Source organism: Chaetodon trifascialis (assembly GCF_039877785.1).
Source record: "Chaetodon trifascialis isolate fChaTrf1 chromosome 24 unlocalized genomic scaffold, fChaTrf1.hap1 SUPER_24_unloc_1, whole genome shotgun sequence".
NCBI lineage: Eukaryota > Metazoa > Chordata > Actinopteri > Chaetodontiformes > Chaetodontidae > Chaetodon > Chaetodon trifascialis.
Genome location: NW_027255838.1, coordinates 1,300,001 through 1,319,978, shown reverse-complemented (window position 1 = coordinate 1,319,978; position 19,978 = coordinate 1,300,001). Strand labels below are relative to the sequence as shown.

Below are 19,978 nucleotides of genomic sequence, written 5' to 3'. Positions count from 1 at the left end.
CGCTCCTTTCACGTCTTTCCAAATGTCGAGGCCGCTTTTATTCTTCACTCCAACAAATCTGATGTCCAACGGAGACAAGTCAATCAATGGATATACTTTTCTTTGCACACACGGGCCTGATGGAGCAAAGTTCAATGTGCCCCCTAACCAACAGCTTACATGTGCTTCTTTCGGAGAAATTTGTTATCACCAGCATGAGCCAACCTTGCCAAGGCAATATTATTTGTCATAGTCTTTTTGTATGATATCACGTAGACACATATGTCGTTGATTTCCTTTTTTATGCTGTTTTATTGTCTGTTGGGATGCGTGGATTCACCTCTGCCCTTCTTGAGGAGGATACAGAGAGCTCTTATTACCGACGACATACTGCGCTTCTTTTCTGCTCCTGTTCTGCGGGAGCAGCCTCTCATGGTTTCACTTGTGTGTTGCAAGCCCCCTGTTCCGTGGTGCTACTTTCTTCTCAGTGTGGACGGCCATCGCACCGAAGTCGAGAAGAAAAGGCTTACAGCACCTGGTATTCCCAGGCGGTCTCCCATCCAAGTACTAACCAGGCCCGACCCTGCTTAGCTTCCGAGATCGGACGAGATCGGGCGTTGTCAGGCTGGTATGGCCGTAAGCCACAAAGGCTGATGCGCACAAGCTTTTTATACATGTGCCCTCGCTATGTACACTCTGGGGTGTGAGGGCTCGCTCCTTTCACGTCTTTCCAAATGTCGAGGCCGCTTTTATTCTTCACTCCAACAAATCTGATTTCCAACGGAGACAAGTCAATCAATGGATATACTTTTCTTTGCACACACGGGCCTGATGGAGCAAAGTTCAATGTGCCCCCTAACCAACAGCTTACACGTGCTTCTTTCGGAGAAATTTGTTATCACCAGCATGAGCCATCCTTGCCAAGGCAATATTATTTGTCATAGTCTTTTTGTATGATATCACGTAGACACATATGTTGTTGATTTCCTTTTTTATGCTGTTTTATTGTCTGTTGGGATGCGTGGATTCACCTCTGCCCTTCTTGAGGAGGATACAGAGAGCTCTTATTACCGACGACATACTGCGCTTCTTTTCTGCTCCTGTTCTGCGGGAGCAGCCTCTCATGGTTTCACTTGTGTGTTGCAAGCCCCCTGTTCCGTGGTGCTACTTTCTTCTCAGTGTGGACGGCCATCGCACCGAAGTCGAGAAGAAAAGGCTTACAGCACCAGAAAAGGCTTACAGCACCTGGTATTCCCAGGCGGTCTCCCATCCAAGTACTAACCAGGCCCGACCCTGCTTAGCTTCCGAGATCGGGCGTTGTCAGGCTGGTATGGCCGTAAGCCACAAAGGCTGATGCGCACAAGCTTTTTATACATGTGCCCTCGCTATGTACAGTCTGGGGTGTGAGGGCTCGCTCCTTTCACGTCTTTCCAAATGTCGAGGCCGCTTTTATTCTTCACTCCAACAAATCTGATGTCCAACGGAGACAAGTCAATCAATGGATATACTTTTCTTTGCACACACGGGCCTGATGGAGCAAAGTTCAATGTGCCCCCTAACCAACAGCTTACACGTGCTTCTTTCGGAGAAATTTGTTATCACCAGCATGAGCCATCCTTGCCAAGGCAATATTATTTGTCATAGTCTTTTTGTATGATATCACGTAGACACATATGTTGTTGATTTCCTTTTTTATGCTGTTTTATTGTCTGTTGGGATGCGTGGATTCACCTCTGCCCTTCTTGAGGAGGATACAGAGAGCTCTTATTACCGACGACATACTGCGCTTCTTTTCTGCTCCTGTTCTGCGGGAGCAGCCTCTCATGGTTTCACTTGTGTGTTGCAAGCCCCCTGTTCCGTGGTGCTACTTTCTTCTCAGTGTGGACGGCCATCGCACCGAAGTCGAGAAGAAAAGGCTTACAGCACCAGAAAAGGCTTACAGCACCTGGTATTCCCAGGCGGTCTCCCATCCAAGTACTAACCAGGCCCGACCCTGCTTAGCTTCCGAGATCGGACGAGATCGGGCGTTGTCAGGCTGGTATGGCCGTAAGCCACAAAGGCTGATGCGCACAAGCTTTTTATACATGTGCCCTCGCTATGTACAGTCTGGGGTGTGAGGGCTCGCTCCTTTCACGTCTTTCCAAATGTCGAGGCCGCTTTTATTCTTCACTCCAACAAATCTGATGTCCAACGGAGACAAGTCAATCAATGGATATACTTTTCTTTGCACACACGGGCCTGATGGAGCAAAGTTCAATGTGCCCCCTAACCAACAGCTTACACGTGCTTCTTTCGGAGAAATTTGTTATCACCAGCATGAGCCATCCTTGCCAAGGCAATATTATTTGTCATAGTCTTTTTGTATGATATCACGTAGACACATATGTTGTTGATTTCCTTTTTTATGCTGTTTTATTGTCTGTTGGGATGCGTGGATTCACCTCTGCCCTTCTTGAGGAGGATACAGAGAGCTCTTATTACCGACGACATACTGCGCTTCTTTTCTGCTCCTGTTCTGCGGGAGCAGCCTCTCATGGTTTCACTTGTGTGTTGCAAGCCCCCTGTTCCGTGGTGCTACTTTCTTCTCAGTGTGGACGGCCATCGCACCGAAGTCGAGAAGAAAAGGCTTACAGCACCTGGTATTCCCAGGCGGTCTCCCATCCAAGTACTAACCAGGCCCGACCCTGCTTAGCTTCCGAGATCGGACGAGATCGGGCGTTGTCAGGCTGGTATGGCCGTAAGCCACAAAGGCTGATGCGCACAAGCTTTTTATACATGTGCCCTCGCTATGTACAGTCTGGGGTGTGAGGGCTCGCTCCTCTCACGTCTTTCCAAATGTCGAGGCCGCTTTTATTCTTCACTCCAACAAATCTGATTTCCAACGGAGACAAGTCAATCAATGGATATACTTTTCTTTGCACACACGGGCCTGATTGAGCAAAGTTCAATGTGCCCCCTAACCAACAGCTTACACGTGCTTCTTTCGGAGAAATTTGTTATCACCAGCATGAGCCATCCTTGCCAAGGCAATATTATTTGTCATAGTCTTTTTGTATGATATCACGTAGACACATATATTGTTGATTTCCTTTTTTATGCTGTTTTATCGTCTGTTGGGATGCGTGGATTCCCTTCTGCCCTTCTTGAGGAGGATACAGAGAGCTCTTATTACCGACGACATACTGCGCTTCTTTTCTGCTCCTGTTCTGCGGGAGCAGCCTCTCATGGTTTCACTTGTGTGTTGCAAGCCCCCTGTTCCGTGGTGCTACTTTCTTCTCAGTGTGGACGGCCATCGCACCGAAGTCGAGAAGAAAAGGCTTACAGCACCTGGTATTCCCAGGCGGTCTCCCATCCAAGTACTAACCAGGCCCGACCCTGCTTAGCTTCCGAGATCGGACGAGATCAGGCGTTGTCAGGCTGGTATGGCCGTAAGCCGCAAAGGCTGATGCGCACAAGCTTTTTATACATGTGCCCTCGCTATGTACACTCTGGGGTGTGAGGGCTCGCTCCTTTCACGTCTTTCCAAATGTCGAGGCCGCTTTTATTCTTCACTCCAACAAATCTGATTTCCAACGGAGACAAGTCAATCAATGGATATACTTTTCTTTGCACACACGGGCCTGATGGAGCAAAGTTCAATGTGCCCCCTAACCAACAGCTTACACGTGCTTCTTTCGGAGAAATTTGTTATCACCAGCATGAGCCATCCTTGCCAAGGCAATATTATTTGTCATAGTCTTTTTGTATGATATCACGTAGACACATATGTTGTTGATTTCCTTTTTTATGCTGTTTTATTGTCTGTTGGGATGCGTGGATTCACCTCTGCCCTTCTTGAGGAGGATACAGAGAGCTCTTATTACCGACGACATACTGCGCTTCTTTTCTGCTCCTGTTCTGCGGGAGCAGCCTCTCATGGTTTCACTTGTGTGTTGCAAGCCCCCTGTTCCGTGGTGCTACTTTCTTCTCAGTGTGGACGGCCATCGCACCGAAGTCGAGAAGAAAAGGCTTACAGCACCAGAAAAGGCTTACAGCACCTGGTATTCCCAGGCGGTCTCCCATCCAAGTACTAACCAGGCCCGACCCTGCTTAGCTTCCGAGATCGGACGAGATCGGGCGTTGTCAGGCTGGTATGGCCGTAAGCCACAAAGGCTGATGCGCACAAGCTTTTTATACATGTGCCCTCGCTATGTACACTCTGGGGTGTGAGGGCTCGCTCCTTTCACGTCTTTCCAAATGTCGAGGCCGCTTTTATTCTTCACTCCAACAAATCTGATGTCCAACGGAGACAAGTCAATCAATGGATATACTTTTCTTTGCACACACGGGCCTGATGGAGCAAAGTTCAATGTGCCCCCTAACCAACAGCTTACATGTGCTTCTTTCGGAGAAATTTGTTATCACCAGCATGAGCCAACCTTGCCAAGGCAATATTATTTGTCATAGTCTTTTTGTATGATATCACGTAGACACATATGTCGTTGATTTCCTTTTTTATGCTGTTTTATTGTCTGTTGGGATGCGTGGATTCACCTCTGCCCTTCTTGAGGAGGATACAGAGAGCTCTTATTACCGACGACATACTGCGCTTCTTTTCTGCTCCTGTTCTGCGGGAGCAGCCTCTCATGGTTTCACTTGTGTGTTGCAAGCCCCCTGTTCCGTGGTGCTACTTTCTTCTCAGTGTGGACGGCCATCGCACCGAAGTCGAGAAGAAAAGGCTTACAGCACCTGGTATTCCCAGGCGGTCTCCCATCCAAGTACTAACCAGGCCCGACCCTGCTTAGCTTCCGAGATCGGGCGTTGTCAGGCTGGTATGGCCGTAAGCCACAAAGGCTGATGCGCACAAGCTTTTTATACATGTGCCCTCGCTATGTACAGTCTGGGGTGTGAGGGCTCGCTCCTTTCACGTCTTTCCAAATGTCGAGGCCGCTTTTATTCTTCACTCCAACAAATCTGATGTCCAACGGAGACAAGTCAATCAATGGATATACTTTTCTTTGCACACACGGGCCTGATGGAGCAAAGTTCAATGTGCCCCCTAACCAACAGCTTACACGTGCTTCTTTCGGAGAAATTTGTTATCACCAGCATGAGCCATCCTTGCCAAGGCAATATTATTTGTCATAGTCTTTTTGTATGATATCACGTAGACACATATGTTGTTGATTTCCTTTTTTATGCTGTTTTATTGTCTGTTGGGATGCGTGGATTCACCTCTGCCCTTCTTGAGGAGGATACAGAGAGCTCTTATTACCGACGACATACTGCGCTTCTTTTCTGCTCCTGTTCTGCGGGAGCAGCCTCTCATGGTTTCACTTGTGTGTTGCAAGCCCCCTGTTCCGTGGTGCTACTTTCTTCTCAGTGTGGACGGCCATCGCACCGAAGTCGAGAAGAAAAGGCTTACAGCACCAGAAAAGGCTTACAGCACCTGGTATTCCCAGGCGGTCTCCCATCCAAGTACTAACCAGGCCCGACCCTGCTTAGCTTCCGAGATCGGACGAGATCGGGCGTTGTCAGGCTGGTATGGCCGTAAGCCGCAAAGGCTGATGCGCACAAGCTTTTTATACATGTGCCCTCGCTATGTACACTCTGGGGTGTGAGGGCTCGCTCCTTTCACGTCTTTCCAAATGTCGAGGCCGCTTTTATTCTTCACTCCAACAAATCTGATTTCCAACGGAGACAAGTCAATCAATGGATATACTTTTCTTTGCACACACGGGCCTGATGGAGCAAAGTTCAATGTGCCCCCTAACCAACAGCTTACACGTGCTTCTTTCGGAGAAATTTGTTATCACCAGCATGAGCCATCCTTGCCAAGGCAATATTATTTGTCATAGTCTTTTTGTATGATATCACGTAGACACATATGTTGTTGATTTCCTTTTTTATGCTGTTTTATTGTCTGTTGGGATGCGTGGATTCACCTCTGCCCTTCTTGAGGAGGATACAGAGAGCTCTTATTACCGACGACATACTGCGCTTCTTTTCTGCTCCTGTTCTGCGGGAGCAGCCTCTCATGGTTTCACTTGTGTGTTGCAAGCCCCCTGTTCCGTGGTGCTACTTTCTTCTCAGTGTGGACGGCCATCGCACCGAAGTCGAGAAGAAAAGGCTTACAGCACCTGGTATTCCCAGGCGGTCTCCCATCCAAGTACTAACCAGGCCCGACCCTGCTTAGCTTCCGAGATCGGACGAGATCGGGCGTTGTCAGGCTGGTATGGCCGTAAGCCACAAAGGCTGATGCGCACAAGCTTTTTATACATGTGCCCTCGCTATGTACAGTCTGGGGTGTGAGGGCTCGCTCCTCTCACGTCTTTCCAAATGTCGAGGCCGCTTTTATTCTTCACTCCAACAAATCTGATTTCCAACGGAGACAAGTCAATCAATGGATATACTTTTCTTTGCACACACGGGCCTGATTGAGCAAAGTTCAATGTGCCCCCTAACCAACAGCTTACACGTGCTTCTTTCGGAGAAATTTGTTATCACCAGCATGAGCCATCCTTGCCAAGGCAATATTATTTGTCATAGTCTTTTTGTATGATATCACGTAGACACATATATTGTTGATTTCCTTTTTTATGCTGTTTTATCGTCTGTTGGGATGCGTGGATTCCCTTCTGCCCTTCTTGAGGAGGATACAGAGAGCTCTTATTACCGACGACATACTGCGCTTCTTTTCTGCTCCTGTTCTGCGGGAGCAGCCTCTCATGGTTTCACTTGTGTGTTGCAAGCCCCCTGTTCCGTGGTGCTTTCTTCTCAGTGTGGACGGCCATCGCACCGAAGTCGAGAAGAAAAGGCTTACAGCACCTGGTATTCCCAGGCGGTCTCCCATCCAAGTACTAACCAGGCCCGACCCTGCTTAGCTTCCGAGATCGGACGAGATCGGGCGTTGTCAGGCTGGTATGGCCGTAAGCCACAAAGGCTGATGCGCACAAGCTTTTTATACATGTGCCCTCACTATGTACACTCTGGGGTGTGAGGGCTCGCTCCTTTCACGTCTTTCCAAATGTCGAGGCCGCTTTTATTCTTCACTCCAACAAATCTGATTTCCAACGGAGACAAGTCAATCAATGGATATACTTTTCTTTGCACACACGGGCCTGATGGAGCAAAGTTCAATGTGCCCCCTAACCAACAGCTTACACGTGCTTCTTTCGGAGAAATTTGTTATCACCAGCATGAGCCATCCTTGCCAAGGCAATATTATTTGTCATAGTCTTTTTGTATGATATCACGTAGACACATATGTTGTTGATTTCCTTTTTTATGCTGTTTTATTGTCTGTTGGGATGCGTGGATTCACCTCTGCCCTTCTTGAGGAGGATACAGAGAGCTCTTATTACCGACGACATACTGCGCTTCTTTTCTGCTCCTGTTCTGCGGGAGCAGCCTCTCATGGTTTCACTTGTGTGTTGCAAGCCCCCTGTTCCGTGGTGCTACTTTCTTCTCAGTGTGGACGGCCATCGCACCGAAGTCGAGAAGAAAAGGCTTACAGCACCAGAAAAGGCTTACAGCACCTGGTATTCCCAGGCGGTCTCCCATCCAAGTACTAACCAGGCCCGACCCTGCTTAGCTTCCGAGATCGGACGAGATCGGGCGTTGTCAGGCTGGTATGGCCGTAAGCCGCAAAGGCTGATGCGCACAAGCTTTTTATACATGTGCCCTCGCTATGTACACTCTGGGGTGTGAGGGCTCGCTCCTTTCACGTCTTTCCAAATGTCGAGGCCGCTTTTATTCTTCACTCCAACAAATCTGATTTCCAACGGAGACAAGTCAATCAATGGATATACTTTTCTTTGCACACACGGGCCTGATGGAGCAAAGTTCAATGTGCCCCCTAACCAACAGCTTACACGTGCTTCTTTCGGAGAAATTTGTTATCACCAGCATGAGCCATCCTTGCCAAGGCAATATTATTTGTCATAGTCTTTTTGTATGATATCACGTAGACACATATGTTGTTGATTTCCTTTTTTATGCTGTTTTATTGTCTGTTGGGATGCGTGGATTCACCTCTGCCCTTCTTGAGGAGGATACAGAGAGCTCTTATTACCGACGACATACTGCGCTTCTTTTCTGCTCCTGTTCTGCGGGAGCAGCCTCTCATGGTTTCACTTGTGTGTTGCAAGCCCCCTGTTCCGTGGTGCTACTTTCTTCTCAGTGTGGACGGCCATCGCACCGAAGTCGAGAAGAAAAGGCTTACAGCACCTGGTATTCCCAGGCGGTCTCCCATCCAAGTACTAACCAGGCCCGACCCTGCTTAGCTTCCGAGATCGGACGAGATCGGGCGTTGTCAGGCTGGTATGGCCGTAAGCCACAAAGGCTGATGCGCACAAGCTTTTTATACATGTGCCCTCGCTATGTACAGTCTGGGGTGTGAGGGCTCGCTCCTCTCACGTCTTTCCAAATGTCGAGGCCGCTTTTATTCTTCACTCCAACAAATCTGATTTCCAACGGAGACAAGTCAATCAATGGATATACTTTTCTTTGCACACACGGGCCTGATTGAGCAAAGTTCAATGTGCCCCCTAACCAACAGCTTACACGTGCTTCTTTCGGAGAAATTTGTTATCACCAGCATGAGCCATCCTTGCCAAGGCAATATTATTTGTCATAGTCTTTTTGTATGATATCACGTAGACACATATATTGTTGATTTCCTTTTTTATGCTGTTTTATCGTCTGTTGGGATGCGTGGATTCCCTTCTGCCCTTCTTGAGGAGGATACAGAGAGCTCTTATTACCGACGACATACTGCGCTTCTTTTCTGCTCCTGTTCTGCGGGAGCAGCCTCTCATGGTTTCACTTGTGTGTTGCAAGCCCCCTGTTCCGTGGTGCTTTCTTCTCAGTGTGGACGGCCATCGCACCGAAGTCGAGAAGAAAAGGCTTACAGCACCTGGTATTCCCAGGCGGTCTCCCATCCAAGTACTAACCAGGCCCGACCCTGCTTAGCTTCCGAGATCGGGCGTTGTCAGGCTGGTATGGCCGTAAGCCACAAAGGCTGATGCGCACAAGCTTTTTATACATGTGCCCTCGCTATGTACACTCTGGGGTGTGAGGGCTCGCTCCTTTCACGTCTTTCCAAATGTCGAGGCCGCTTTTATTCTTCACTCCAACAAATCTGATTTCCAACGGAGACAAGTCAATCAATGGATATACTTTTCTTTGCACACACGGGCCTGATGGAGTAAAGTTCAATGTGCCCCCTAACCAACAGCTTACACGTGCTTCTTTCGGAGAAATTTGTTATCACCAGCATGAGCCATCCTTGCCAAGGCAATATTATTTGTCATAGTCTTTTTGTATGATATCACGTAGACACATATGTTGTTGATTTCCTTTTTTATGCTGTTTTATTGTCTGTTGGGATGCGTGGATTCACCTCTGCCCTTCTTGAGGAGGATACAGAGAGCTCTTATTACCGACGACATACCGCGCTTCTTTTCTGCTCCTGTTCTGCTCCTGTTCTGCGGGAGCAGCCTCTCATGGTTTCACTTGTGTGTTGCAAGCCCCCTGTTCCGTGGTGCTACTTTCTTCTCAGTGTGGACGGCCATTGCACCGAAGTCGAGAAGAAAAGGCTTACAGCACCAGAAAAGGCTTACAGCACCTGGTATTCCCAGGCGGTCTCCCATCCAAGTACTAACCAGGCCCGACCCTGCTTAGCTTCCGAGATCGGACGAGATCGGGCGTTGTCAGGCTGGTATGGCCGTAAGCCACAAAGGCTGATGCGCACAAGCTTTTTATACATGTGCCCTCGCTATGTACACTCTGGGGTGTGAGGGCTCGCTCCTTTCACGTCTTTCCAAATGTCGAGGCCGCTTTTATTCTTCACTCCAACAAATCTGATTTCCAACGGAGACAAGTCAATCAATGGATATGCTTTTCTTTGCACACACGGGCCTGATGGAGCAAAGTTCAATGTGCCCCCTTACCAACAGCTTACAGGTGCTTCTTTCGGAGAAATTTGTTATCACCAGCATGAGCCACCCTCGCCAAGGCAATATTATTTGTCATAGTCTTTTTGTATGATATCACGTAGACACATATGTTGTTGATTTCCTTTTTTATGCTGTTTTATTGTCTGTTGGGATGCGTGGATTCACCTCTGCCCTTCTTGAGGAGGATACAGAGAGCTCTTATTACCGACGACATACTGCGCTTCTTTTCTGCTCCTGTTCTGCGGGAGCAGCCTCTCATGGTTTCACTTGTGTGTTGCAAGCCCCCTGTTCCGTGGTGCTACTTTCTTCTCAGTGTGGACGGCCATTGCACCGAAGTCGAGAAGAAAAGGCTTACAGCACCAGAAAAGGCTTACAGCACCTGTTACTCCCAGGCGGTCTCCCATCCAAGTACTAACCAGGCCCGACCCTGCTTAGCTTCCGAGATCGGACGAGATCGGGCGTTGTCAGGCTGGTATGGCCGTAAGCCACAAAGGCTGATGCGCACAAGCTTTTTATACATGTGCCCTCGCTATGTACACTCTGGGGTGTGAGGGCTCGCTCCTTTCACGTCTTTCCAAATGTCGAGGCCGCTTTTATTCTTCACTCCAACAAATCTGATTTCCAACGGAGACAAGTCAATCAATGGATATACTTTTCTTTGCACACACGGGCCTGATGGAGTAAAGTTCAATGTGCCCCCTAACCAACAGCTTACACGTGCTTCTTTCGGAGAAATTTGTTATCACCAGCATGAGCCATCCTTGCCAAGGCAATATTATTTGTCATAGTCTTTTTGTATGATATCACGTAGACACATATGTTGTTGATTTCCTTTTTTATGCTGTTTTATTGTCTGTTGGGATGCGTGGATTCACCTCTGCCCTTCTTGAGGAGGATACAGAGAGCTCTTATTACCGACGACATACCGCGCTTCTTTTCTGCTCCTGTTCTGCTCCTGTTCTGCGGGAGCAGCCTCTCATGGTTTCACTTGTGTGTTGCAAGCCCCCTGTTCCGTGGTGCTACTTTCTTCTCAGTGTGGACGGCCATTGCACCGAAGTCGAGAAGAAAAGGCTTACAGCACCAGAAAAGGCTTACAGGACCTGGTATTCCCAGGCGGTCTCCCATCCAAGTACTAACCAGGCCCGACCCTGCTTAGCTTCCGAGATCGGACGAGATCGGGCGTTGTCAGGCTGGTATGGCCGTAAGCCACAAAGGCTGATGCGCACAAGCTTTTTATACATGTGCCCTCGCTATGTACACTCTGGGGTGTGAGGGCTCGCTCCTTTCACGTCTTTCCAAATGTCGAGGCCGCTTTTATTCTTCACTCCAACAAATCTGATTTCCAACGGAGACAAGTCAATCAATGGATATGCTTTTCTTTGCACACACGGGCCTGATGGAGCAAAGTTCAATGTGCCCCCTTACCAACAGCTTACACGTGCTTCTTTCGGAGAAATTTGTTATCACCAGCATGAGCCACCCTCGCCAAGGCAATATTATTTGTCATAGTCTTTTTGTATGATATCACGTAGACACATATGTTGTTGATTTCCTTTTTTATGCTGTTTTATTGTCTGTTGGGATGCGTGGATTCACCTCTGCCCTTCTTGAGGAGGATACAGAGAGCTCTTATTACCGACGACATACTGCGCTTCTTTTCTGCTCCTGTTCTGCGGGAGCAGCCTCTCATGGTTTCACTTGTGTGTTGCAAGCCCCCTGTTCCGTGGTGCTACTTTCTTCTCAGTGTGGAGGGCCATTGCACCGAAGTCGAGAAGAAAAGGCTTACAGCACCAGAAAAGGCTTACAGCACCTGGTATTCCCAAGCGGTCTCCCATCCAAGTACTAACCAGGCCCGACCCAGCTTAGCTTCCGAGATCGGACGAGATCGGGCGTTGTCAGGCTGGTATGGCCGTAAGCCACAAAGGCTGATGCACACAAGCTTTTTATACATGTGCCCTCGCTATGTACACTCTGGGGTGTGAGGGCTCGCTCCTTTCACGTCTTTCCAAATGTCGAGGCCGCTTTTATTCTTCACTCCAACAAATCTGATTTCCAACGGAGACAAGTCAATCAATGGATATACTTTTCTTTGCACACACGGGCCTGATGGAGCAAAGTTCAATGTGCCCCCTAACCAACAGCTTACACGTGCTTCTTTCGGAGAAATTTGTTATCACCAGCATGAGCCATCCTTGCCAAGGCAATATTATTTGTCATAGTCTTTTTGTATGATATCACGTAGACACATATGTTGTTGATTTCCTTTTTTATGCTGTTTTATTGTCTGTTGGGATGCGCGGATTCACCTCTGCCCTTCTTGAGGAGGATACAGAGAGCTCTTATTACCGACGACATACTGCGCTTCTTTTCTGCTCCTGTTCTGCGAGAGCAGCCTCTCATGGTTTCACTTGTGTGTTGCAAGCCCCCTGTTCCGTGGTGCTACTTTCTTCTCAGTGTGGACGGCCATTGCACCGAAGTCGAGAAGAAAAGGCTTACAGCACCAGAAAAGGCTTACAGCACCTGGTATTCCCAGGCGGTCTCCCATCCAAGTACTAACCAGGCCCGACCCTGCTTAGCTTCCGAGATCGGACGAGATCGGGCGTTGTCAGGCTGGTATGGCCGTAAGCCGCAAAGGCTGATGCGCACAAGCTTTTTATACATGTGCCCTCGCTATGTACACTCTGGGGTGTGAGGGCTCGCTCCTTTCACGTCTTTCCAAATGTCGAGGCCGCTTTTATTCTTCACTCCAACAAATCTGATTTCCAACGGAGACAAGTCAATCAATGGATATACTTTTCTTTGCACACACGGGCCTGATGGAGCAAAGTTCAATGTGCCCCCTAACCAACAGCTTACACGTGCTTCTTTCGGAGAAATTTGTTATCACCAGCATGAGCCATCCTTGCCAAGGCAATATTATTTGTCATAGTCTTTTTGTATGATATCACGTAGACACATATGTTGTTGATTTCCTTTTTTATGCTGTTTTATTGTCTGTTGGGATGCGTGGATTCACCTCTGCCCTTCTTGAGGAGGATACAGAGAGCTCTTATTACCGACGACATACCGCGATTCTTTTCTGCTCCTGTTCTGCGGGAGTAGCCTCTCATGGTTTCACTTGTGTGTTGCAAGCCCCCTGTTCCGTGGTGCTACTTTCTTCTCAGTGTGGACGGCCATTGCACCGAAGTCGAGAAGAAAAGGCTTACAGCACCAGAAAAGGCTTACAGGACCTGGTATTCCCAGGCGGTCTCCCATCCAAGTACTAACCAGGCCCGACCCTGCTTAGCTTCCGAGATCGGACGAGATCGGGCGTTGTCAGGCTGGTATGGCCGTAAGCCACAAAGGCTGATGCGCACAAGCTTTTTATACATGTGCCCTCGCTATGTACACTCTGGGGTGTGAGGGCTCGCTCCTTTCACGTCTTTCCAAATGTCGAGGCCGCTTTTATTCTTCACTCCAACAAATCTGATTTCCAACGGAGACAAGTCAATCAATGGATATACTTTTCTTTGCACACACGGGCCTGATGGAGCAAAGTTCAATGTGCCCCCTAACCAACAGCTTACACGTGCTTCTTTCGGAGAAATTTGTTATCACCAGCATGAGCCATCCTTGCCAAGGCAATATTATTTGTCATAGTCTTTTTGTATGATATCACGTAGACACATATGTTGTTGATTTCCTTTTTTATGCTGTTTTATTGTCTGTTGGGATGCGTGGATTCACCTCTGCCCTTCTTGAGGAGGATACAGAGAGCTCTTATTACCGACGACATACCGCGCTTCTTTTCTGCTCCTGTTCTGCTCCTGTTCTGCGGGAGCAGCCTCTCATGGTTTCACTTGTGTGTTGCAAGCCCCCTGTTCCGTGGTGCTACTTTCTTCTCAGTGTGGACGGCCATCGCACCGAAGTCGAGAAGAAAAGGCTTACAGCACCTGGTATTCCCAGGCGGTCTCCCATCCAAGTACTAACCAGGCCCGACCCTGCTTAGCTTCCGAGATCGGACGAGATCGGGCGTTGTCAGGCTGGTATGGCCGTAAGCCACAAAGGCTGATGCGCACAAGCTTTTTATACATGTGCCCTCGCTATGTACAGTCTGGGGTGTGAGGGCTCGCTCCTCTCACGTCTTTCCAAATGTCGAGGCCGCTTTTATTCTTCACTCCAACAAATCTGATTTCCAACGGAGACAAGTCAATCAATGGATATACTTTTCTTTGCACACACGGGCCTGATTGAGCAAAGTTCAATGTGCCCCCTAACCAACAGCTTACACGTGCTTCTTTCGGAGAAATTTGTTATCACCAGCATGAGCCATCCTTGCCAAGGCAATATTATTTGTCATAGTCTTTTTGTATGATATCACGTAGACACATATATTGTTGATTTCCTTTTTTATGCTGTTTTATCGTCTGTTGGGATGCGTGGATTCCCTTCTGCCCTTCTTGAGGAGGATACAGAGAGCTCTTATTACCGACGACATACTGCGCTTCTTTTCTGCTCCTGTTCTGCGGGAGCAGCCTCTCATGGTTTCACTTGTGTGTTGCAAGCCCCCTGTTCCGTGGTGCTTTCTTCTCAGTGTGGACGGCCATCGCACCGAAGTCGAGAAGAAAAGGCTTACAGCACCTGGTATTCCCAGGCGGTCTCCCATCCAAGTACTAACCAGGCCCGACCCTGCTTAGCTTCCGAGATCGGGCGTTGTCAGGCTGGTATGGCCGTAAGCCACAAAGGCTGATGCGCACAAGCTTTTTATACATGTGCCCTCGCTATGTACACTCTGGGGTGTGAGGGCTCGCTCCTTTCACGTCTTTCCAAATGTCGAGGCCGCTTTTATTCTTCACTCCAACAAATCTGATTTCCAACGGAGACAAGTCAATCAATGGATATACTTTTCTTTGCACACACGGGCCTGATGGAGTAAAGTTCAATGTGCCCCCTAACCAACAGCTTACACGTGCTTCTTTCGGAGAAATTTGTTATCACCAGCATGAGCCATCCTTGCCAAGGCAATATTATTTGTCATAGTCTTTTTGTATGATATCACGTAGACACATATGTTGTTGATTTCCTTTTTTATGCTGTTTTATTGTCTGTTGGGATGCGTGGATTCACCTCTGCCCTTCTTGAGGAGGATACAGAGAGCTCTTATTACCGACGACATACCGCGCTTCTTTTCTGCTCCTGTTCTGCTCCTGTTCTGCGGGAGCAGCCTCTCATGGTTTCACTTGTGTGTTGCAAGCCCCCTGTTCCGTGGTGCTACTTTCTTCTCAGTGTGGACGGCCATTGCACCGAAGTCGAGAAGAAAAGGCTTACAGCACCAGAAAAGGCTTACAGCACCTGGTATTCCCAGGCGGTCTCCCATCCAAGTACTAACCAGGCCCGACCCTGCTTAGCTTCCGAGATCGGACGAGATCGGGCGTTGTCAGGCTGGTATGGCCGTAAGCCACAAAGGCTGATGCGCACAAGCTTTTTATACATGTGCCCTCGCTATGTACACTCTGGGGTGTGAGGGCTCGCTCCTTTCACGTCTTTCCAAATGTCGAGGCCGCTTTTATTCTTCACTCCAACAAATCTGATTTCCAACGGAGACAAGTCAATCAATGGATATGCTTTTCTTTGCACACACGGGCCTGATGGAGCAAAGTTCAATGTGCCCCCTTACCAACAGCTTACAGGTGCTTCTTTCGGAGAAATTTGTTATCACCAGCATGAGCCACCCTCGCCAAGGCAATATTATTTGTCATAGTCTTTTTGTATGATATCACGTAGACACATATGTTGTTGATTTCCTTTTTTATGCTGTTTTATTGTCTGTTGGGATGCGTGGATTCACCTCTGCCCTTCTTGAGGAGGATACAGAGAGCTCTTATTACCGACGACATACTGCGCTTCTTTTCTGCTCCTGTTCTGCGGGAGCAGCCTCTCATGGTTTCACTTGTGTGTTGCAAGCCCCCTGTTCCGTGGTGCTACTTTCTTCTCAGTGTGGACGGCCATTGCACCGAAGTCGAGAAGAAAAGGCTTACAGCACCAGAAAAGGCTTACAGCACCTGTTACTCCCAGGCGGTCTCCCATCCAAGTACTAACCAGGCCCGACCCTGCTTAGCTTCCGAGATCGGACGAGATCGGGCGTTGTCAGGCTGGTATGGCCGTAAGCCACAAAGGCTGATGCGCACAAGCTTTTTATACATGTGCCCTCGCTATGTACACTCTGGGGTGTGAGGGCTCGCTCCTTTCACGTCTTTCCAAATGTCGAGGCCGCTTTTATTCTTCACTCCAACAAATCTGATTTCCAACGGAGACAAGTCAATCAATGGATATACTTTTCTTTGCACACACGGGCCTGATGGAGTAAAGTTCAATGTGCCCCCTAACCAACAGCTTACACGTGCTTCTTTCGGAGAAATTTGTTATCACCAGCATGAGCCATCCTTGCCAAGGCAATATTATTTGTCATAGTCTTTTTGTATGATATCACGTAGACACATATGTTGTTGATTTCCTTTTTTATGCTGTTTTATTGTCTGTTGGGATGCGTGGATTCACCTCTGCCCTTCTTGAGGAGGATACAGAGAGCTCTTATTACCGACGACATACCGCGCTTCTTTTCTGCTCCTGTTCTGCTCCTGTTCTGCGGGAGCAGCCTCTCATGGTTTCACTTGTGTGTTGCAAGCCCCCTGTTCCGTGGTGCTACTTTCTTCTCAGTGTGGACGGCCATTGCACCGAAGTCGAGAAGAAAAGGCTTACAGCACCAGAAAAGGCTTACAGGACCTGGTATTCCCAGGCGGTCTCCCATCCAAGTACTAACCAGGCCCGACCCTGCTTAGCTTCCGAGATCGGACGAGATCGGGCGTTGTCAGGCTGGTATGGCCGTAAGCCACAAAGGCTGATGCGCACAAGCTTTTTATACATGTGCCCTCGCTATGTACACTCTGGGGTGTGAGGGCTCGCTCCTTTCACGTCTTTCCAAATGTCGAGGCCGCTTTTATTCTTCACTCCAACAAATCTGATTTCCAACGGAGACAAGTCAATCAATGGATATGCTTTTCTTTGCACACACGGGCCTGATGGAGCAAAGTTCAATGTGCCCCCTTACCAACAGCTTACACGTGCTTCTTTCGGAGAAATTTGTTATCACCAGCATGAGCCACCCTCGCCAAGGCAATATTATTTGTCATAGTCTTTTTGTATGATATCACGTAGACACATATGTTGTTGATTTCCTTTTTTATGCTGTTTTATTGTCTGTTGGGATGCGTGGATTCACCTCTGCCCTTCTTGAGGAGGATACAGAGAGCTCTTATTACCGACGACATACTGCGCTTCTTTTCTGCTCCTGTTCTGCGGGAGCAGCCTCTCATGGTTTCACTTGTGTGTTGCAAGCCCCCTGTTCCGTGGTGCTACTTTCTTCTCAGTGTGGACGGCCATTGCACCGAAGTCGAGAAGAAAAGGCTTACAGCACCAGAAAAGGCTTACAGCACCTGTTACTCCCAGGCGGTCTCCCATCCAAGTACTAACCAGGCCCGACCCTGCTTAGCTTCCGAGATCGGACGAGATCGGGCGTTGTCAGGCTGGTATGGCCGTAAGCCACAAAGGCTGATGCGCACAAGCTTTTTATACATGTGCCCTCGCTATGTACACTCTGGGGTGTGAGGGCTCGCTCCTTTCACGTCTTTCCAAATGTCGAGGCCGCTTTTATTCTTCACTCCAACAAATCTGATTTCCAACGGAGACAAGTCAATCAATGGATATACTTTTCTTTGCACACACGGGCCTGATGGAGTAAAGTTCAATGTGCCCCCTAACCAACAGCTTACACGTGCTTCTTTCGGAGAAATTTGTTATCACCAGCATGAGCCATCCTTGCCAAGGCAATATTATTTGTCATAGTCTTTTTGTATGATATCACGTAGACACATATGTTGTTGATTTCCTTTTTTATGCTGTTTTATTGTCTGTTGGGATGCGTGGATTCACCTCTGCCCTTCTTGAGGAGGATACAGAGAGCTCTTATTACCGACGACATACCGCGCTTCTTTTCTGCTCCTGTTCTGCGGGAGCAGCCTCTCATGGTTTCACTTGTGTGTTGCAAGCCCCCTGTTCCGTGGTGCTACTTTCTTCTCAGTGTGGAGGGCCATTGCACCGAAGTCGAGAAGAAAAGGCTTACAGCACCAGAAAAGGCTTACAGCACCTGGTATTCCCAAGCGGTCTCCCATCCAAGTACTAACCAGGCCCGACCCAGCTTAGCTTCCGAGATCGGACGAGATCGGGCGTTGTCAGGCTGGTATGGCCGTAAGCCACAAAGGCTGATGCACACAAGCTTTTTATACATGTGCCCTCGCTATGTACACTCTGGGGTGTGAGGGCTCGCTCCTTTCACGTCTTTCCAAATGTCGAGGCCGCTTTTATTCTTCACTCCAACAAATCTGATTTCCAACGGAGACAAGTCAATCAATGGATATACTTTTCTTTGCACACACGGGCCTGATGGAGCAAAGTTCAATGTGCCCCCTAACCAACAGCTTACACGTGCTTCTTTCGGAGAAATTTGTTATCACCAGCATGAGCCATCCTTGCCAAGGCAATATTATTTGTCATAGTCTTTTTGTATGATATCACGTAGACACATATGTTGTTGATTTCCTTTTTTATGCTGTTTTATTGTCTGTTGGGATGCGCGGATTCACCTCTGCCCTTCTTGAGGAGGATACAGAGAGCTCTTATTACCGACGACATACTGCGCTTCTTTTCTGCTCCTGTTCTGCGAGAGCAGCCTCTCATGGTTTCACTTGTGTGTTGCAAGCCCCCTGTTCCGTGGTGCTACTTTCTTCTCAGTGTGGAGGGCCATTGCACCGAAGTCGAGAAGAAAAGGCTTACAGCACCAGAAAAGGCTTACAGCACCTGGTATTCCCAGGCGGTCTCCCATCCAAGTACTAACCAGGCCCGACCCTGCTTAGCTTCCGAGATCGGACGAGATCGGGCGTTGTCAGGCTGGTATGGCCGTAAGCCGCAAAGGCTGATGCGCACAAGCTTTTTATACATGTGCCCTCGCTATGTACACTCTGGGGTGTGAGGGCTCGCTCCTTTCACGTCTTTCCAAATGTCGAGGCCGCTTTTATTCTTCACTCCAACAAATCTGATTTCCAACGGAGACAAGTCAATCAATGGATATACTTTTCTTTGCACACACGGGCCTGATGGAGCAAAGTTCAATGTGCCCCCTAACCAACAGCTTACACGTGCTTCTTTCGGAGAAATTTGTTATCACCAGCATGAGCCATCCTTGCCAAGGCAATATTATTTGTCATAGTCTTTTTGTATGATATCACGTAGACACATATGTTGTTGATTTCCTTTTTTATGCTGTTTTATTGTCTGTTGGGATGCGTGGATTCACCTCTGCCCTTCTTGAGGAGGATACAGAGAGCTCTTATTACCGACGACATACCGCGATTCTTTTCTGCTCCTGTTCTGCGGGAGCAGCCTCTCATGGTTTCACTTGTGTGTTGCAAGCCCCCTGTTCCGTGGTGCTACTTTCTTCTCAGTGTGGACGGCCATTGCACCGAAGTCGAGAAGAAAAGGCTTACAGCACCAGAAAAGGCTTACAGGACCTGGTATTCCCAGGCGGTCTCCCATCCAAGTACTAACCAGGCCCGACCCTGCTTAGCTTCCGAGATCGGACGAGATCGGGCGTTGTCAGGCTGGTATGGCCGTAAGCCACAAAGGCTGATGCGCACAAGCTTTTTATACATGTGCCCTCGCTATGTACACTCTGGGGTGTGAGGGCTCGCTCCTTTCACGTCTTTCCAAATGTCGAGGCCGCTTTTATTCTTCACTCCAACAAATCTGATTTCCAACGGAGACAAGTCAATCAATGGATATACTTTTCTTTGCACACACGGGCCTGATGGAGCAAAGTTCAATGTGCCCCCTAACCAACAGCTTACACGTGCTTCTTTCGGAGAAATTTGTTATCACCAGCATGAGCCATCCTTGCCAAGGCAATATTATTTGTCATAGTCTTTTTGTATGATATCACGTAGACACATATGTTGTTGATTTCCTTTTTT

General features: G+C 48.4%; 24 non-coding genes and 4 pseudogenes across 24 annotated transcripts; all 28 read right to left on the bottom strand.

Moving 5' to 3' along the window:
- Nucleotides 1-502: 502 nt before the first annotated feature.
- On the bottom strand, nt 503-621 carry LOC139328218 (5S ribosomal RNA). The gene has a single exon (XR_011601807.1). It is a non-coding gene; the product is annotated as a 5S ribosomal RNA (ribosomal RNA).
- A 591-nt stretch (nt 622-1,212) lies between these two features.
- Nucleotides 1,213-1,321, bottom strand: LOC139328386 (5S ribosomal RNA; annotated as a pseudogene).
- Nucleotides 1,322-1,912: 591 nt separating this feature from the next.
- LOC139328217 (5S ribosomal RNA) lies at nt 1,913-2,031 on the bottom strand. Its single transcript, XR_011601806.1, has one exon. It is a non-coding gene; the product is annotated as a 5S ribosomal RNA (ribosomal RNA).
- Nucleotides 2,032-2,603: 572 nt separating this feature from the next.
- Nucleotides 2,604-2,722, bottom strand: LOC139328216 (5S ribosomal RNA). Its single transcript, XR_011601805.1, has one exon. It is a non-coding gene; the product is annotated as a 5S ribosomal RNA (ribosomal RNA).
- A 572-nt stretch (nt 2,723-3,294) lies between these two features.
- On the bottom strand, nt 3,295-3,413 carry LOC139328309 (5S ribosomal RNA). The gene has a single exon (XR_011601893.1). It is a non-coding gene; the product is annotated as a 5S ribosomal RNA (ribosomal RNA).
- A 591-nt stretch (nt 3,414-4,004) lies between these two features.
- On the bottom strand, nt 4,005-4,123 carry LOC139328215 (5S ribosomal RNA). The gene has a single exon (XR_011601804.1). It is a non-coding gene; the product is annotated as a 5S ribosomal RNA (ribosomal RNA).
- A 572-nt stretch (nt 4,124-4,695) lies between these two features.
- Nucleotides 4,696-4,804, bottom strand: LOC139328384 (5S ribosomal RNA; annotated as a pseudogene).
- A 591-nt stretch (nt 4,805-5,395) lies between these two features.
- LOC139328214 (5S ribosomal RNA) lies at nt 5,396-5,514 on the bottom strand. The gene has a single exon (XR_011601803.1). It is a non-coding gene; the product is annotated as a 5S ribosomal RNA (ribosomal RNA).
- Nucleotides 5,515-6,086: 572 nt separating this feature from the next.
- Nucleotides 6,087-6,205, bottom strand: LOC139328212 (5S ribosomal RNA). The gene has a single exon (XR_011601801.1). It is a non-coding gene; the product is annotated as a 5S ribosomal RNA (ribosomal RNA).
- A 569-nt stretch (nt 6,206-6,774) lies between these two features.
- LOC139328211 (5S ribosomal RNA) lies at nt 6,775-6,893 on the bottom strand. The gene has a single exon (XR_011601800.1). It is a non-coding gene; the product is annotated as a 5S ribosomal RNA (ribosomal RNA).
- A 591-nt stretch (nt 6,894-7,484) lies between these two features.
- On the bottom strand, nt 7,485-7,603 carry LOC139328210 (5S ribosomal RNA). Its single transcript, XR_011601799.1, has one exon. It is a non-coding gene; the product is annotated as a 5S ribosomal RNA (ribosomal RNA).
- A 572-nt stretch (nt 7,604-8,175) lies between these two features.
- Nucleotides 8,176-8,294, bottom strand: LOC139328208 (5S ribosomal RNA). Its single transcript, XR_011601798.1, has one exon. It is a non-coding gene; the product is annotated as a 5S ribosomal RNA (ribosomal RNA).
- Nucleotides 8,295-8,863: 569 nt separating this feature from the next.
- LOC139328383 (5S ribosomal RNA) lies at nt 8,864-8,972 on the bottom strand (annotated as a pseudogene).
- A 602-nt stretch (nt 8,973-9,574) lies between these two features.
- Nucleotides 9,575-9,693, bottom strand: LOC139328207 (5S ribosomal RNA). Its single transcript, XR_011601797.1, has one exon. It is a non-coding gene; the product is annotated as a 5S ribosomal RNA (ribosomal RNA).
- A 591-nt stretch (nt 9,694-10,284) lies between these two features.
- On the bottom strand, nt 10,285-10,403 carry LOC139328331 (5S ribosomal RNA). The gene has a single exon (XR_011601915.1). It is a non-coding gene; the product is annotated as a 5S ribosomal RNA (ribosomal RNA).
- Nucleotides 10,404-11,005: 602 nt separating this feature from the next.
- Nucleotides 11,006-11,124, bottom strand: LOC139328340 (5S ribosomal RNA). The gene has a single exon (XR_011601924.1). It is a non-coding gene; the product is annotated as a 5S ribosomal RNA (ribosomal RNA).
- A 591-nt stretch (nt 11,125-11,715) lies between these two features.
- Nucleotides 11,716-11,834, bottom strand: LOC139328322 (5S ribosomal RNA). Its single transcript, XR_011601906.1, has one exon. It is a non-coding gene; the product is annotated as a 5S ribosomal RNA (ribosomal RNA).
- A 591-nt stretch (nt 11,835-12,425) lies between these two features.
- LOC139328206 (5S ribosomal RNA) lies at nt 12,426-12,544 on the bottom strand. Its single transcript, XR_011601796.1, has one exon. It is a non-coding gene; the product is annotated as a 5S ribosomal RNA (ribosomal RNA).
- A 591-nt stretch (nt 12,545-13,135) lies between these two features.
- LOC139328339 (5S ribosomal RNA) lies at nt 13,136-13,254 on the bottom strand. The gene has a single exon (XR_011601923.1). It is a non-coding gene; the product is annotated as a 5S ribosomal RNA (ribosomal RNA).
- A 583-nt stretch (nt 13,255-13,837) lies between these two features.
- LOC139328205 (5S ribosomal RNA) lies at nt 13,838-13,956 on the bottom strand. Its single transcript, XR_011601795.1, has one exon. It is a non-coding gene; the product is annotated as a 5S ribosomal RNA (ribosomal RNA).
- Nucleotides 13,957-14,525: 569 nt separating this feature from the next.
- LOC139328382 (5S ribosomal RNA) lies at nt 14,526-14,634 on the bottom strand (annotated as a pseudogene).
- Nucleotides 14,635-15,236: 602 nt separating this feature from the next.
- On the bottom strand, nt 15,237-15,355 carry LOC139328204 (5S ribosomal RNA). Its single transcript, XR_011601794.1, has one exon. It is a non-coding gene; the product is annotated as a 5S ribosomal RNA (ribosomal RNA).
- A 591-nt stretch (nt 15,356-15,946) lies between these two features.
- Nucleotides 15,947-16,065, bottom strand: LOC139328330 (5S ribosomal RNA). Its single transcript, XR_011601914.1, has one exon. It is a non-coding gene; the product is annotated as a 5S ribosomal RNA (ribosomal RNA).
- A 602-nt stretch (nt 16,066-16,667) lies between these two features.
- Nucleotides 16,668-16,786, bottom strand: LOC139328338 (5S ribosomal RNA). Its single transcript, XR_011601922.1, has one exon. It is a non-coding gene; the product is annotated as a 5S ribosomal RNA (ribosomal RNA).
- Nucleotides 16,787-17,377: 591 nt separating this feature from the next.
- On the bottom strand, nt 17,378-17,496 carry LOC139328328 (5S ribosomal RNA). The gene has a single exon (XR_011601912.1). It is a non-coding gene; the product is annotated as a 5S ribosomal RNA (ribosomal RNA).
- Nucleotides 17,497-18,087: 591 nt separating this feature from the next.
- LOC139328321 (5S ribosomal RNA) lies at nt 18,088-18,206 on the bottom strand. Its single transcript, XR_011601905.1, has one exon. It is a non-coding gene; the product is annotated as a 5S ribosomal RNA (ribosomal RNA).
- Nucleotides 18,207-18,797: 591 nt separating this feature from the next.
- On the bottom strand, nt 18,798-18,916 carry LOC139328203 (5S ribosomal RNA). The gene has a single exon (XR_011601793.1). It is a non-coding gene; the product is annotated as a 5S ribosomal RNA (ribosomal RNA).
- Nucleotides 18,917-19,507: 591 nt separating this feature from the next.
- On the bottom strand, nt 19,508-19,626 carry LOC139328337 (5S ribosomal RNA). The gene has a single exon (XR_011601921.1). It is a non-coding gene; the product is annotated as a 5S ribosomal RNA (ribosomal RNA).
- Between the last annotated feature and the right edge of the window lie 352 nt (nt 19,627-19,978).